The sequence below is a fragment of the Rousettus aegyptiacus genome, unplaced genomic scaffold (genome assembly GCF_014176215.1).
Source record: "Rousettus aegyptiacus isolate mRouAeg1 unplaced genomic scaffold, mRouAeg1.p scaffold_m13_p_1, whole genome shotgun sequence".
NCBI lineage: Eukaryota > Metazoa > Chordata > Mammalia > Chiroptera > Pteropodidae > Rousettus > Rousettus aegyptiacus.
Window position 1 is genome coordinate 44,674,828 of NW_023416284.1, and position 13,541 is coordinate 44,688,368.

The following is a 13,541-nucleotide window of genomic DNA, read 5'->3' on the forward strand; positions in this document are numbered from 1 at the left end:
CTCTAGATGGCTTTCTAGATTCCCTCTGGCTCAAGCTTATTCCATCTCTCAAACAATTCACTGATTGCTGCTTCCTCTGATGAAGTATAGGCATATTTTTCATCATATCCCATTCATTGAACAGTATTGGAGCATCCTGCTATGTTCTAGGCTTTGGGATCCCTTCTCTTCAGTGAGAAACAGAGATTGTTAAATACTGTGATGGTACAAGAATGTACAAGGAACAGAGAAAGTTTTGAACAATATTGCCTGGTGGCCAAGGAAGAGCTTCACAAAGTGTGAAAATTAGTCTGAGTTTCAAAAGATGGCATACAGAGTTGGGTTAACATTTTCCTTCCATTGCTAGCTACTTCCTCTTCTAGGTAACTGAAGTTAGCCATAAAGCACTCATTTATTTGTTCACTCATTGAACAAATATTTATCGAACACCTACTATGTGACAGGGACTCTGCTAGCCACTGATTCAGCAGGTGAATGGGCACCAATCTATTAAAGAGATAATATATGGAATATAAATAATCTGGGTCAAGAATGGTAAATGGGAAACCCAGTCTGATTCTTGGCAGATGCTCTAGCCTCAGAAATTTGGAATAAATAAATATACTTATGTAAAGTTTAAAGTTTTGGCATTTTGAACTAATGTTAGTTGCAACATTTCTGAAATGATGCAACAGCAAGGGGTGTGTGTGTGTGTGTGTGTGTGTGTGTGTGTGTGTGGTTCAAAGAGTACAGGAGCTTACAGAATGTCACAGAAAGAATTAATTTGTGAACCACTGATAGCAACCAGTCATTATCATGGAATTAAGTATGAGTTGTCAGTTTCCAATGACAAAAAATTATATCCAAGAGTACTGAAACTCCACCCTGTTTTTCTGAGAGGGAGGCTACATTGTTTGTGCATATTTATCAATAGCTGACTAAAATCCATTTCTCATCATTTCTGAGGTGATATTTGTGTTAATTTATTTGTGTTAAATTTTAGTCATCAGAGTGCTAGAATAGAGCCACACTATTGCCTGCCTTTATCATATTTTTAAAAACGTGGGTTTTTCTGTCTTTTAGTATTAAAGACAAAATTTCAGTTATTTTAAACTTATAACTAGTGAATTTTTCATCATCTCATGGAATTGCTCTTATAAAGGTAATTAGAGCCTTTAGCTATTATCTCCATAACTTTGACTTCTTTCATTAGGGACAGTGAAAATATGAGTATGATTGTGGGAAGGATTTGAGAACTAAGACAGCTCACATATGTCATAGATTAATTTTAGACTAGATATTTTTTTCATTCAATGCTGACTTACTTTCTTCATTTTTACAGTATCTTGCAAAGATTTAAAATATCCAAGAAATTTTTGACCAGAGAGACAGAAAATTATTTCCCCAAAATATTGATTTATTATGCATTTGTATTCTTCTCCAAGCTGAATAAATTTCAGAACCAGGCCCAGAAATCTATAAAAGGTTTGTATGTCCTAACCATGTCTCCAGAACCCACACATATATGCTCTTAGATGTTATTTTGTCTTCAGATCGTGTCCTGGATTGCTCACAACAGCACTTTCTATTGCTTATTGAGCACCAAGGTTGGTTTTTTTTTTTTTTAATCAAAGGATATTATTTATCAATCCTCTCCACCAACCCATTTACCTCCCTTGCCACTAGCCAAAAAAATAATTTAAAAAATGCCAACAAAAATGAAATTAAAAATTTTAAAAATAGAGGGTTTGAAATTTTACTTTCTACTTAAAACACACATAAAAATTATCCAGAGGATTTTTTGGGATGTAATTTTTAAAAAATCAATAAATTTCCATCTGAGTGTTTAGATAGCATCCCTTCATAAAAGTATTTGAGACTAACAAGAAAATCAGCAAAATAGTTATATAATATACTAATTCATATTTCATATTCAAATTACCAATAACCAAAGTCTTTAGTGAGAAGAGAGGGGACTACATTTTATTGTTTTCTATAGATCATACCATTCAAGTATATTATTAGCAATAAGTATCTTATTGTCACTTTGTAGGTGTCACTAAGCCTATCCTTTTTTAACTTGTAGCCATGAAAGGTTATCAGAGAGCATAGTGATAGTAATATGTTGCAATTCAGGTCCAGGTATAAGTAATTTTAATGGTCTAAAAGCCAGGCAAGTAAGAAAAGGATTATCTGGGTCAAGAGAGTTGAACCAAATTTGAGATGCTAAAATTAGAAAGATGGTCCTATGAGCCTTGTGTCCAAGAGCAGCACTGCAGCCCTGGAACACGATCAACTTTGAGATCCTGGGAAGAATATTTAGACCCAGAACCAGGGGGCAATAGTAGGGACCTAGGACCAGAATTAGAGTTCAAGGCAGAGATTTGCTGCTAAGGAGAAGATGGAAGCTTGGCCATTAGGGTGAGACCTAGAGTCAGAACTCTTCAAATGGCAGGCTAACTTGATGTCTTGTGATATATTTAGTTTTAAATCTCCCCATAACGAAAGTCAGTCTTAGTCTTAGACCTGGGCTGCTGGACCAGGTCTTGCAGATCAGAGTTATGATTCATCCTCTAGTGAAATACAGTTCCTCTCTTCTCTAATTTGAACTGGTCTGCTGTTCTGCTAATTAATTAACTGCTAACTAATGTATAGTATGGTGGTTGAACATAGAAGTTCTAGTTCTAGTACTAGACAAATCCCTTTTTTATCTTTGGGATACAGGTCAAATTATTTAACTTCTCAAAACCTCTGTTTCCAGCTCTATAAAATGAGAATAGAAAATTATTTCAAAGCCTGATTGTTAGGATTTATGTAAAATAGTTTGCATAATGCCTGGCATATAGTTCATTAGAATGTGTACTTTATTTTTAACTAGTTGCCAAGTATAAAAAGAGGACTTTGTTTTTGACTGAAGCATTGATTCTCAGGCACCAGTTGACACACAGCCTTCCATCATCTGACCAGGCATTCTGTAGGCTACTCCCTCTGCTTCTTTCATTGTGCCTGTCAGCTGGCTGATTTGCATGACAGTTCCATAATAAGTATCAATAAAAAACCCTGTAATAGTGCTTGCCAAGAAATATAACATCAAAATCCTATGTCTAGAGGTCTGTTTACTATGTTAATCCACTTTGCCTAAGTTCTGAATGATTCTATTATATTCACAAGTGTGTAGATATGATTGATTTGATATGAGTATTGTATTAATAATAAGATGCAATATGCTTTAAAAAAAGAGTGGGCGAAGTTAAAAATTGCTATCTTAATGATTACTATTTTGGTTTCATGATAAATTTCATGGGAAAATGTATAAGTTATTATCCAATTTCTTCCTTTTTGCTTATCAAACTCATGTTTGTTTTTTTTTCATATTTATAAGTGCCAAATTTAGCCACATTTCAGAAATGTAATTTTAAAAAATGCCACCTACACACTAAATTATTTAGGACATTGAAATAATTTTCAAAAAAATGGTTGTTTATAAGTAATGAAATAATGAATGGTTATGTTTATGACTAATGGAATTATATGGGCAATCTATTGAATAATTGTTCATAACTAATGACAAATAATGAAACAATGAAGAGACAGATTCTGGCCTCAAATGTATAGTCCTTAAGATACAATTCTGAGCTGATACTTCTCAGTAAGGACAATGCTTCAGCTGAGGCTGGTTCACTTTGAAATGAGAAGTAAATAAAGAACAGTGGTGATTTAACTATACCTTACTTAGTACTTAGCTCAAAGACTTACTAACACTTCTGAATCATAGCAGCCTTGTAATCCTGAGCACTCAATGAATAGATTGGTGAAGGAAATTTCAGTTCACTTAATATCTAGAGAAAGGAAAAAAGCAGCTATTTAACCATCACAATTTTCAAAGGAGGACAGAATGGCAGTGATAATAGATGCAGAATTTTTTCCATCTTCAATCAGCATGCTTCATTGAATACTTACAGTATGCAAAGCACTATGTGCAAAGTACTGTATATTAAGCATTGCGGAGGGCTATAAAAAAGTAAAATAAAAGTATCTGTGTAGCACATTTCGAGTAAAGAAATTCTTTCAACACATCATCTTATGTGTTGTTGACAACATCCCTATGAGGAAGGAATATAGATGTTATTATTTTTTTCCCACTTTATAGCTATGACAACTTGAGGTCTTCAGAAATTAAATGGTTTGCTCAATCATCTGCAAAGCTGACATCTGGATCCACATCTTTATATACACATATATTCATGTGTTCAGAAATTGAGGGCCCACCATTTGCCAGGCATTGTGCCAAGCACTGGTGCTATGATAGCAAGCCTCTGCTCTTCTGGTGCTCTCATTCCAGAAGGGGAAATGGGAAAATAACCAATTCGAGTACAAAATGCAGGGCTCTGGATGGGTGGTGCTGAGATTCTGGCAAGGAAGACAGAGATTTCTGCTGGGCTTTGAAGGTAGGGTGTGTGTGTGCGTGTGTGTAGTTCCCCTTCAAAGAGAGAGGGAGATGTCAGGAGCAATGAAATAGAACCCAGGAATATAAGCTAATTAGATCAGCTGAGCTGGAGGTAGCAAAGATGACTGGGAAGAAAGGTTGGAAATTGTGGGGAAAGCCAGGCAAAAAGTGTGAGCTTTATGAGGTAAAGATCACTGAAGTTTTCTAAACATTAGTGATCTTAGAAAAAAAGATTAATATGGTAGAGTGTGATATGTGAATTATAAAGTGTGAAGTAAGAGGCAACCCCTCCCCAAATTTTTACATGATTCACTTAAGGCATTTATCTTCTAAAGTTAACAACATTGTATGATGCAATTAGTGTAATAGTCATCACAAAACTTTCCTAAATTATTCGTTTGAAATATGTAAAAGACATTAACAATATTTTGGGAATTAATTAGGAATTTAATATAAAAGAACTCTTTTAATTAAATATATGAATATGACTAATTCTCTTTTGTTATCAAGATTTTTTTCCAATAGGTCAGTGTCTAAGACCTATATTTTCTAGAAACATTGACTTTTATGTATATATACTAGGGCCTGATGTGATACTTCATAAATAGAGCTATAGATTTTTTCCAAATTCTGATTATTTTTCTTCTTCATAGTTGATTTAAAGATATTCTCTGTAAATTTATTTTTTAATATTTTACTCTGATCTTTTTATTGCAGTTTATTTTCATGTACCAAGCAGTTAAAAATTGATATACAGTAGAGGGGCAGGATAAATTTCTTAGAATTTAAAGATTAGATGAAAAGTTTTATTACATATTCTAAACCTTCATCTTCAACCGGAATACTTGTAATTATATTATTGTCATTTTCACTCTAGATTTCTCTGCTATTAACCAGTGCATACAGAGCATAAAAGTTTTTTTATTACAAACATTTAAAAATGTAATTTAATGCTATCAATCTTTATAAAAATTCAATTAGCCAGAACATAGTCTCTAAGATGTTGCCAGTATCTTTTGTTTAATGTCATAAAGCTTTTTATGAATATCACAGCACACAGTGAAAATATACTTAGTATTTTGTCCAATGATTAAAACAAGTACTAACAGTTACATATATATTACATATATGTACACACACTAGTGTGTAACAATTTATTGTTAGGTTGACATTTATGAAATTAGAAAAATAAAATGAACACATTATTTTATTTACTACTAAATCTTTTTTATTAGTGTCAGTGCATAGGCCAGATTCTTTAGGGTCCTCGTCAGTAAATTTTTTAAAAAAATTATTGGTGGTTGAGGCTCCTTTAAAGCTGTTTATTAGTAAAGTTTTATAATTTATGAAATGTATATATATAGAATTATCATTGTTATCTGTATTCATACAGTTCGAAATATTTTCATGGTTGGGAATGATAGCCTGGAAGTATGTTTCTGTGTAATATTTTCAAATAATATTTAGTGCAAGGAAGTTTTCAGAAATTAGAAAGTCAATATGAAAACTTTTAGAAAATACTTAAATGATGAGAATATCTAATTTATTGAGGAGTTATTATGCTCCCGGTTCCATATTCTTTACTTACCAATATACTCTATGAGATAAGTGTTATTATTCTCATGTTAGAAATGAAGAAACTAGGACTCAGAAAAGTAATACCCTGGTTTCTTCTTTTCTTTTGCCCTCTAATCTTTCATCAAAGTTTCTGTTGGCTGAACCTAGCCAGAAGACATCTGTCAAGACTTTCTGGGAAATGCAGCATTCAAAGTTCACTACCCCTGAAATACGGACCAAACCAAGGGAAGGGTGAAGAGTGGATCCCAGGCCCAGAACTAACACTTATCTATTATGTAGCAGGCACAGGTGTATGCTAGTTTTTCCCTGGTGTTTTCAAGGTTCCATATGAAATTTACTTTGTCTTTCACTTGCTTAGCAAATGTTAAGTATCTGCTAGATGAATGTGATTCAAAGAAATGCAAAATAAACAGTAGAAGAGCTAAGTTTACCAATAAATAACATATGCAAAACATAGATAATATAAAGTTAATATGCATAAAGAGTGTTATAGCTCTGGATGCTGAGCTACACCTCCTTCAAGACTGATGAATGGCTGTCAGCTCTCTCAGGACCTGTCCTCAGTTAGTTGCCCTTACCAAGGTCCTGTCCCTTCCTGGAGCAGTGTTTATCCAATGACTGATCAATGTAGGACTATAACAGGCTTTGTCCTTTGGACCCAACTTGGAACAGCCATAGGGTTGTTTGAGACCTTTGTTGAGACTGCACTGAGGCTCACCTTCTCCCTCTGCCAGACCTGCTTTCTTGTCCTTGCTTCCACAAATGAGAATCCCAAGAGTGTTCCCTGATAATTATCTGGAAAGCTGATCTCAGCCTCAGCGTCTGTTTCACAGAGAGGCCAGTTTGGAACACATTCTTAAGGAGCATGTTTGCTTGTAAAGGCTAATCATTCTCTCCTTCTTGTAATAACCAATAGGACCCACAGCGGGCATCACTTTCTTTTTGTATTGTCCCATTTTCTTTTCCTGGGATTCGTTATGGTCTTCTCATACTCTTATGTCAATCTGTACTCTTGAAAATATCTAAAAATACTAATTAAAGCAACTTTAAACTACCAATTTATGCCTACTAAGTCAGCAAACATTTTAAAATATAATAGAACACAGTATTGTTGAAGTTGTTACGGCTCAGATATAATTATGCACTGCTGATGGCATTGCTAATCAAACTAACTGGAGAAAAATAACATGGCATGGCATGTATCATTATGCCTTTTGGCCTAATAATACTTTACCGAGAATTTGTTCTTAAACAATTAAAAGAAAGAACGAATCCATATGCATGAATTATTTTTGTTGAAAGCAGAGACTACCACTCAATATCTGAAAAGCATGCCGAATTTCTTATCTTTTTAAGCACGAGAGATCCTTGCTTTTTAGGCATGGGCCCTTCTGAGCAAAGTATGAATCTAATTTTGTAAGACTTTGAGACACATGGAGTTTTGGTATTTGGAGGCCTGAAACAACATGGGACTCTTCAGTTATTGATTGGCCCTTGGTGTTAGAAGCATGTTACCAGCATGTGCCTATTGCTGATTGGCTCACTTTCAAAAGTATAGTCACTGAAGTGAGTCTGTTTTCAATTGGCTGACTTTCAGAATCCTTAGGTGTCATCGATTGGCTGACTTTCAGAAACTTTGTTATTGAGGTGAGTTGTCAATGCCCAACTAAATAAGTTTAAACCCAATTGGGTAGCTACTTAGTACAATGGCTACTAAATATTCAGTCTTTTCTTAGAAGGGATTTTTTCTTTTTGGCAGCATAGGTTCTAACAGAAACCTGGATATAATCTCAATATCCAATAATGCACAAATGGTTAAATAAATGATGGTGAAAACATAGTGAATGTTATTCTCTCAATAACTGCTATTAATATTGAATAGCTACATAGTAAAGGGTTTATAATGTAAGGATAGGTTAAACAAAGGATTTTGAATTGAATCTTATTCTTGATGGTAGCAATTTGAAAAACAATATGTGTGGAAAATTATCAGCTCACAGAATGGCGAATGACATTTTTAATGTTTTATATATAACATGATATATATACACGAATGTTTGTCAAAAAAATTGTACAAAAAAAAGTAATTTAATAATGCAGCAGATAATAAGAGTGTTTTAATTTTCATAAGGAGCATTGAAGATCAAAATGCCTCTAAGATACAAATAAACTAATTTAGGCCATAAGAGTGGAAAGAACACTAAACTTGGAATGGAAGTCTTAAATTGAGTCCTTAATTTGCATCGCATTATTAGTTACTTGACCTTGGGCAAACCATTTGTTCTTTCTGAGCCTCATTTACTCATCTGAAAAATGGAACAAGTAATTACATACCTTACGGGGCTAAGAAAATTATATGAGATGCTTTTGTGAAGTGCTTTGTAAAGTACTGTAAAATGTTATGCATATTCTATTATTAATTCTCTGTTTTTCACACTTCACTATACTATGGGTATAGTGAAGCTAATTGCTAAAAAAAATAAAATAAAGTAAAATCATAATTTTTTTTTGAAAATAAAATGCTCTATAATATCAAGTATGTTTAGAATTGAAGCCAAGAAAGGCACATGGTGCCACTGAAAATATTTGTCCTTCTAATGAGGTGCCAGATAACTCAACATCTAACTGAGTGTTGGCAGAGGAGAGACAGGGACAGTCTTCCTAGTACACTCTGACAGGCCTCATGCTGTGTGGCTGCTGCTTTAGTGGGGACACCCGAGTATAGAAACATTGTTTAGCATTAGGGGCTATAGTGTTTCTTTAGAAGTTTCCTTTGAATTGGGGCCATTGTGTTTAGTAGACATCTTCATGAAAAGCTACAATTCTGTGCTACCGAGTTCTTGACTATTTCTATGAACAGTAAATATAGTGCAAATTCCTTCCTGTTGCAAGGCTCCACTGGGTTCATAATCCTACCAAAGTTTAGTCACACATCCAGACTGAATCATGCCAAGGTTATTCAAATAGCTATTAATTTGATGAGCTCAATAGTTATAAAGTTTAACTTTCTCCAACTTAAATAGATAACCCACAAATTAAAAAGAAAACATCCTATTTGTACCATTGAGAATATGAGGAACTTAGAATTGCTGGAAGTATGAATCTTATAATGAATCAAGGAATTCTGTAATTTAAAGCTTGATGAATTTGTTTTCCCCCTGCCTGGCCAAATCCAATATTATCTTTGCTTATTTTTTAAATAAGCAAATGAACTTAAATGAACTAAAAAATTTTAGGATAATTAATTTACCTTACGTAGGTTTGCATTTTCATGGAAAGACGTTTGTGTTTGTCCCTATATGACTGCATGTGCGAATATATATGTTTGAGTGCACCAAGTTATTTTATTTTAATATGGTTTATTTTAGTACAGTTAATATCTAAAATTTGAATTTCGATCAGTAGATAAATTAGCCACCATAGCAGAAGTAAATATACTTAGTCCCGGTATTGCTTTTCTTAATGTGGTAACTTGGTTATACACACTAACTTAATCAGTTAGAAAACTAAACATTGTGATAGATTGAAATATACATGTTTTCAGCCTCAACATAGTTTCATTATAGTGTTGGAGATGAAAGTCTGCTGTAATCAGAGTGGAGAGAGACAGAATCCCATGAGAATGATGGCTTTTAAGCTGATTTTGAAGAATTTGGATACATGGAGGAGAATGGACAAGCAAAAGAAGTGTATGCAAACATCTTGAGGGGACATAACATGGAATATTTGCACCTGTTTTGCAAGTGAAGGCCGCAGTTCTGCATCTTTAATTGAAACACACACACACACACACACACACACACACACACACACACACCAGAATTAACAACAACCAAGGGACTGAGATGAAGCAGTTGATGCGGTGGTTGGGAGCATTGGCTCTAGAGTCAGACTGTTTATGTCTCACCTTTTCTTATTAGCTCTGTGGCCTGGGACATATCATCAGTTTCTTCATCTTTACAAGCAAGGATGATTACAGTACTACCTGATGGAAGTATAAAAATTGAAGGAGATAAAGTACTTAGAAAAATATTTTCTAGTGTGTTGATATCAGCAAATCCTTATTATTATCATTTGAAACTATTTGTGAAAGATGTTCATAATTTTGTTAACTTTGATGAATATATCAACAATGATGAATACAGCAATAGCTAAAGGCATCTTGCCTAGAACTCATATCTTTTATTTTTAATTAATTAATTCATTTAACATTCAGGTTTTGACTATCCACTTATACCATGTGCTAAAAAAGAGAGGTTATCTAATGGGCATTCACTTCTTTTATATTTTGAATAATCAATGTTTATTAAATTAAAGTAAATAATTATTAGCTAATGGAAATACATATTGTCTTAAGGGTTAGTCACTTTTCCTTCCTTGGTAGTTACACTTATTACAGACCTATAAGGATGTAGTATAATTCTATTTCTTTGAAGTATCATCTTCTCTGTGTCTGTCCCAGTAATGGAACAAGCCTTTATCTGGTCAAGCTTGTTGTTATAAAACATGCCTTTCCTGTTTCAGTAACATAAATGCGTGTTACATAAGAAAATGTTGAATAGATTTACATTAATTCAATCCATCTTAGTTATTTCATTTGTTTGTTATTTCAGTGCTTTAATGGTTTTAAGACTGAAATGTTTTTTCATTTAATGGAAGTCATGGCAGAATTTCTAGGGCAAAGTATACTAATAATAGTTGGCATCTGTGTAAATTTCTTTGATGTATTGTATGATGAATGTTAAAAAGAACATATTATCTTCACTCCTTGTTGTTGAAAATGAAATGTGCCTTTTAGAGGTCAAACAGGGGTTCTAGGAGTCATTACCAGAGGTGGATATGGCCCCAGATGATCCATGATGTCATCCATGATCTGATAGTCTTCTTTATAATTGTCCTTTTTGGAAGTACAGCCACATTGTTAAATGTCATCTATAGGTGTCTTGTTTTTATTTCAATTCATCTACTTATGCTTTGATACAGAGAAACTCTTATAATAGCAATTCCCCAAATTTTGCTTCCTTGCCTTTTAAAATCGATTAAAGCCATAGAATTACAAAATTCTAGAGCTGGAATGAAAAAAAATTGTCTTCCACAATCTCTTTATTTTACCGGAGAGGAAACAGGCTTGTGGAATTATCTTACTTCCTTAAGACTATAGTAATTAAAACAAACTAGAATCAAGGCTTCCTGTTTCCACCTTTCTACAAATCGGAGATACTTACCGTATCAATAGTATGTAATTTAAGAGCATGTGACTTAAATATTTTGATGGGGCAATCATAAACAGTTATTATTTTAAGTTGAGTGATCTTGTTTAAATAGGTTAGAATCTGAATATTAGCTATAAACTTCATTCACTTAACCTCTCTCCACTTAGAAATGTGTGTGCATGTGTACCCATCCTAATCCCAGTCCATACTTCTGTCTAAGGTTGATTGCCTATCTGTGCTATAGATCTCAACTTCTTCTAGTCCATCAATTATTCTTTTGCCTTCAGCCTTTCCTTCTGTATCAGCTCTTTCCTCTTAACAAATAGATTTATTCATGTCCACTCCTACCCAAAACAACAACAGAATATTTTATTCATTGTCTGTTGCTTTTTCTTCTCTAGATATTATTCCCCTGTTTCCTTTTCTATAGAGCTAAATTTCATGAAGACTTTGCCTACCTAGGCTACCTCTATTTCATTAGTTCAAATGCACCTCTCAGGTAACACTGAGATTGTAGTGAGTAGAATAAAGGATACAGTATTGAAAGATAAAATCATAATTCCTGCAACAAACAATGAATAAAAATAATTCCCCATAATAAATACATAAAATTAGTAACTTAATTAAGAGTTAAGTATTCCTCAATAATAAAACATTGTGTTTAAAACAGACTCAACAAAGCAGGCATCTTACAAATAAGCTACTTAATATCATTATGATAAGATACAGAATAAACTGGTTCCTTGCCTAAAAAATTTTATTTGTTCTTTAAAATCTTGCCGATTAGTGAAAAGGTCTTAAATGAAAAAGATTCATTAATTTTCATGCAGAAAATCTGATTTCGTTCTGTCCCATGATACTCAAACAATATTTTTATAAATTAAAAAAGGTATACATTGAAACAAGCTCATAAGTAGTAAACAATAACATGATAAATATAGTTTACATGTAAAATGCAAAGTAATGAAGGCTTATTGTGCCCCTTCAGAAGGAAGACATTAATGAATGGTGGATAGTGGTTGTGGAAGGGGTGGTGGATGGAAGTCATCTCTTGGAAAGAGTATTCTTTCTGCACCATTTTTTTCACCATTCTTTGGACCTTTTAGGGGTTTGTGTCTAGAGAGACACAAACTGCATTTAAAAATAAAGCTACAGTAGATTTCTTAGATATTTTCTAAATTTATATTGAAATAAAGGTCTTTAAATAACTAATAGGTCTTTGAAAAATAAAAATAGAGGTAGAAGACTGTACTCACTGATTTCCAGACAGAGTGATATAGAGATAGACAGACACTAAAGGCCAATGGAACATAATAGTCCAAAAATAGTCCATGCATATATAATCAAGTAATTTTTAAAGTACATTGTGCCCAAGTAATTCAGTGAGGATAAAGATAGTATTTTCAGTTATTAGTGCTAAATGTTTTTAACATACATATGGGAAAAACAATAGGATTATAACTCATGCCATATGTTTAAAAGCTCAAATTAGAACTTAGACCTACATGTAAAACTTAAATATATACAATTTCTAGCAGAAAACATAGGAGAATAATCAATGTGACTATGGATTAAGCAAAGATTTGTTAAATAGAACACCAAAAAACCCACACTAAATAAATAAATAAATAGGAAATCATCAAAGTTAAAACCCTTTGCTATTTAAAAGAGCTATTCAGAAAATAAAACTATATGCCTTAGCTTGGGAGGAATATTTGCAAAATATATCTAGTATGGAATTTATTTTTAGAATATATCAATAACTCATAAACAGGTAAGGAGAAAAACAAGCATATGAAATTATAGAGGAGATTTGAACATATAATTTACAAAAGAAGACATATGAATGGAAAATAAACACATGATAGATTCTCAACATTTTTAGTTATTAGGGAACTGTAAATCCAAACTGTAAGGTACCACTGTACTCCCAATCATGGCTAAAATAAGAACACAAAAAACAAAAACCCCGATAATAGCAATTCTTGGCAAGAATGCAGATCATCTCTGCTGTGGAGAATGCAAAATAGTTTAGCCATTTGGTAAACAATTTGGTAGTTTCTTATAAAATTAACTATATACTTATCAAATGACTTAATTATCTTAGTCCTAGATTTTTTCTCCAGAGAAATGAAAACATGTTCATACAAATATTATATTTTATTTGAATGTTCACTGCAGCGTTGTTCATAGTAACCAAAACCCTCAAACAACCCAAATGTTTATCAACTGAGTAATGGATGAACAAATTGTGATATGTCCATTCTATGGAACACCACTCAGGAGTAACAATAAAACTATTGGTACATGTAGCAATATGAATT

General features: G+C 33.1%; 1 protein-coding gene across 1 annotated transcript in view; it reads left to right on the forward strand.

Moving 5' to 3' along the window:
• PDE4B (phosphodiesterase 4B) overlaps positions 1-13,541 on the forward strand; it is a 467,156-nt gene that overhangs the window by 55,281 nt on the left and 398,334 nt on the right. The window lies entirely within an intron of this gene.